Genomic DNA, 5,064 nt, shown 5'->3' with positions numbered 1-5,064 from the left:
TCCAATCAAGCAAGTGAAAGACTTGTATAGTCAAAACTATCAGGCTTTTTTTCATTGGGAGAACTTTAATGATTGCTTCTATTTCCTTAGGGATTATGGAATGGTTTATATAGTTTACCTGGTCCTGATTTAACTTTGGTACTTGATATCTGTCTAGAAAATCATCCATTTCATCTAGATTTTCCAGTTTTGTTGAGTATAGGCTTTTGTAGTAGGATCTGGTGATTTTTTAAAATTTCCTCAGTTTCTGTTGTTATCTCTCCCTTTCCATTTCTGATTTTGTTAGTTTGGATTCTGTCTCTGTGTGCCTTAGTTAGTTCTCTAAGGATTTAACTATCTTGTTGATTTTCTCAAAGAAACCAGATCTTAGTTTTGTTGATTCTTTGTATTGTTCTCTTTGTTGCTAATTGGTTGATTTCAGCCCTGAGTGTGGTTATTTCCTGACTTCTACTCCTCTTGGGTGTGTTTGCTTCTTTTTGTTCTAGAGCTTTCAGGTGTGCTATTAAGTTTCTAACGTAGGATCTTTCCAGTCTCTTTATGAAGGCACTCAGACCTATGAGTTTTCCTCTTAGCACTGCTTTCATTGTGTCCCATAAGTTTGGGTATGCTGTGCCTTCATTTTCATTAAATTCTAGAAAGTCTTTAATTTCCTTCTTTATTTCTTGCCTGACCAAGTTATCATTGAGTAGAGAGTTGTTCAGTTTCCATGAGTATGTGAGCTTTCTATTGTTTTTGTTTTTATTGAAGACCAGCGTTATTCCTCAGTGATCTGATAGAATGCATGGGATTATTTCAATCTTCTTGTATCTGTTGAGGTTTCTTTTGGGTCTGATTATATGGTCAGTTTTGGGGAAGATACCATGAGGTGCTGAGAAGAAGGTATATTCTTTTGGTTTAGGGTGAAAAGTTCTGTTAAATCCATTTGGTTCATAACATCTGTTAGTTTCACTGTGCCTCTATTCAGTTTCTGTTTCTGTGATCTGTCCATTGTTGAGAGTGGGGTGTTGAAGTTTCCCACTATTATTGTGTGAGGATCAATGTGTGTTTTGAACTTTAGTAACATTTCTTTTACAAATGTAGGTGCCCTTGCATTTGGAGCATAGATCTTCAGAGTTGAGAGATCATCTCTGGTGGATTTTTCCTTTGATGAGTATGAAATATCCTTCCCTATCTCCTTTGATAACTTTTGGTTGAAAGTCTATTTTATTGTATATTAGAATGGCTACTCCAGCTCGTTTCTTGGGACCATTTGCTTGTAGATATTTTTCCAGCCTTTTACTCTGAGGTAATATCTGTGTTTGTCACTGAAGTGTGTTTCTTGTATGCAGCAAAATGCTAGGTCCTGTTACATATCTAGTCTGTTAGCCTGTGTCTTTTTATTGGGGAATTGAGCCCATTGATGTTGAGAGATATTAAAGATTAATCACTAATCATTGTTAGTTCCTTTATTTTTGTTGTTAGAGGTAATATTATGTTTGTGTGTTCTTTTTTGGGGGTTGTTATGAGATGATTAATTTCTTGTTTTTTTCTTGGGTGTAGTTTCCTTCCTTGAGTTTTCCTTCTAGTATCCTTTTTAGAGCTAGATTAGTGGAACAGTGTTGTTTAAATTTGGTTTTGTCATGGAATATCTTGGTTTCTCCACCTATGGTGATTGAGAATTTTGCTGGATATAGTAGCCTGGGCTGACATTTGTATTCTCTTAGGGTCTGCATGACATCTATCCAAGATCTGGCTTTTAGAGTCTCTATTGAGAACTCTGGTGTAATTGTGATAGGTCTGCCTTTATATGTTACTTGGTCTTTTTCCCTTTACTGTTTTTAATATTCTTTGTTCTGTGTATTTAGTGTTTTATTATAAGACAGGAGGAATTGCTTTTCTGATCTAATCTGTATGGTGTTCTGTAGGCTTCTTGTACACTTATGGCCATCTCTTTCTTTATGTTAGGGAAGTTTTCTTCTATGACTTTGTGGAGATTTTATTTATTTATTTATTTATTTATTTATTTATTTATTTATTTTTGCCCTTTGAATTGGGAATCATCACTCTTTTCTATACCTACTATTCTTGTTTGGTCTTTTCATTATGTCCTGAATTTCCTGGAAGTTTTGAGTTAGGAGCTTTTTTTCACTTTGTATTTTCTTTGACTGTTGTGTCAATATCTTCTATGATATCTTCTATGCCCGAGATTCTCTCTTCTATCTCATCTCTTGTATTCTGTTGGGGATGCTTGCATCTGTAACTCCTGATCTCTTTCCTAGGTTTTTCATCTCCAGGGTTGCCTCCCTTTGTAATTTCTTTATTGTTTCTATTTCCATTTTTAGATCTTTGACTATCTCATTCAATTCCTTCACCTGTCACACATGACCCCTGCAATTCTGCAGCCTTCAAGCTGCCAAACCCAGTTCCACAAGGAAGTATTTTACATATTAACAAGTTTAGCTAAAGATAACAGTCTTGGCTCCTTCCAGGAGCTTCCAAGTACTAACCCTGAGGAAACAGTTCCCAGAAAATTTCACCTCAGTGTTCCTAAACTCTTATTAATCACAGCTGTTTTGGTTTTTGTTCTTTTTCAAACCTAGAAAACCAGCATCTATTTTATCACTTAAATAAAGGTTTTGTAATGGTTTGTATATCCTTGGACCAGGGAGTGGCACCATCTGGAGGCGTGGCCTTGTTGGAATAGGTGTGACCTGGTTGGAATAGGTGTGTCACTGTGGGGTGTGGGCATAAGATCCTCACCTTAGTTGCCTAGAAGTCAGTCTTCCACAAGCAGCCTTTGGATGAAGATATAGAACTCTCAGCTCTGCCTGTGCCATGCCTGCCTGGATACTGCCCCATGCTCCCACATTGATGATAATGGACTGAACCTCTGAACCTCTAAGCCAGCCCCAAGTAAATGTTGTTTTTTATAAGACTTGCCTTGGTCATGGTATCTGTTCACAGCAGTAAAACCCTAACCAAAACAGGTTTCATTTCCCAGATTCTTAATTCAATTATATCACACAAATGGCCCTGATTGAATCTTTGAGGATTCTGAAATGTGAGGAGTGAGGGAAGTCCTGAGTGTGTGAAGTACTGAACTGAGTGTGGTGTTGATATGAGATCTCACTGGAAGGAGGAAACACCCCAAACTGAGCCAATTCTATTGGTGGGCAAGCAACCTACTCTTAAGCATAATTTGTTTTCCCTGTGAGATTCCCTTGGGGAAAATGAAAACTTTATTTGTAAGTTGCTATCAATTGGAGATAGCTTCTGGGTTAAGGAGGGGGCATGTGTCCACTTCCCCTTTCAACTCCAGGACCTCATCTGGTACTGAGTTGTGCAGACCCTGTGCGTGCTGCTTCAGTCTCTGAGTTTATATGTGTACTAGCCCTGTTGTTTCTACAAGGCTTTGATTCCTTGGTGTTCTCCATCCCCTCTGGCTCTTATTCTCTTTCCACGTCATCTTTCGTATTGTCTCCTGAGTGGAGGAATTTGATGGAGACATTCCATTTAGGTTTGAGAGTTCCTAGGTCTCTTATTCTCTGTATAATGTCTGGTTGTGGATCTCTGTATTTGTTTCAAACTGCTGCAGGAGGAAGTGAAAACTCTAGTTCTGACCCAAGAATACAATTTGAAAAATCAGATAAACTTATTTTCCAAAGCCTTGACTATTTAAAAGGGAGTTATAGATATGACATCACAATGTGATCCTCTAGCTAAATCTAATGGCTACACTTGTGTAGCTGAGAAAGGAGGATTGCAAGTCTGAGACCAGTCTGGACTCAGTGAGAGCCTGTGTCAAAAAACAAAAGACAAACAAACAAACAAACCCCAAATACCAAAAAAAAAAAAAAAAGTGATTCTCTAATATGTATACCAAACATTTCTTTTTTTAAAAAGGAAATTTTATGTGTATAGGGTTTGCCTGAATGTCTCTGTGTGCCTGTGAAGGCCAAGAGGGTGTTGGATACTGTGGAGCTGGATTAGGCAGTTGAAAGCCATCATGTGGGCATTAGAACTGGTTGGTTCTCTGGAAGAGCAAGCTAGTGTCTTGACCACGGACCATGAAGTTGCTTCTTTACAAAAGAAATATTGAAAATACTAACAGATTTCATAAGACCAATTTAAAATTCAGGATTAAAAAACTACGGTCAAGAATTCTGAATGGCTCTAAACTTACATAAATGTTTTTAAATTTTGTGTATGCATGTTGTGTGTGCTGGGAGTATGCATATCACATAGCTTGTGTGAGGCCAAAGGACAATTTGGTTGTGGAATTTGTTTTCTCCTTTGACCTTTATGTGGATTCTAGGTATCAAACTGAAGTTACAGGACTAGTATGGCAAGTGCTTTTTTTCCTATTCTAAGCCATCTCACTGGCTGCTAAATTTGAACAGATTTTGCATAAGCTCTTCACATTTTGCCCCAAATAAATTTTGATTGTTACTAGCATTATAATAGCATATACAGTGTGTCACAAATATTTTAAAAGCACAAAACCTAAAAGAAACAAGTTAGTGATCATGCTATTGCACATCTGTAATGCCAGCACTGAGGAAACTCAGGTGGAAAGCTGTGGGCTCAAAGCCAATCAGGGATACACAGTGAAATCCTATTTCAAAATAAAAAGAAGAAAGAAAAGGGAAAAAAAGAGAAAAGAATGGAGGGTTTGGGAAGGAAAAATAATAGATAAAAGGAAAAGATAGATAAGTTGACTTTTTTAATTTTTATAAAATGGCAAATGGAAATTATTGTGAATTCAATGCCCCATCCCTTCTTCAGTACTAGAGATTGAACCTAGTGCCTTGTACCTATTAGGCAAACACTCTACCACAAGCCTGACTTTTGAATTATGTGGGGAAATAACCCAAACTGATAACAAGTACTATTCAAAACTTCTGGATACTATCACCCAAAACTACAGTTTCATTTTGACCTTAAGTATAAATAATATCTAAGCAATCAGTGTTTACAGCCAATATCATCTATTGTAATGAGTTTTTGTTTTTTTTTGTTTTTTCTTTTTTGAGACAGGGTTTCTCTGTATAGCCCTGGCTGTCCTGGAACTCACTTTGTAGACCA

The sequence above is a fragment of the Mus caroli genome, chromosome 14 (assembly GCF_900094665.2).
Source record: "Mus caroli chromosome 14, CAROLI_EIJ_v1.1, whole genome shotgun sequence".
Taxonomy (NCBI): Eukaryota; Metazoa; Chordata; class Mammalia; order Rodentia; family Muridae; genus Mus; species Mus caroli.
This window is presented reverse-complemented; position numbering follows the sequence as displayed.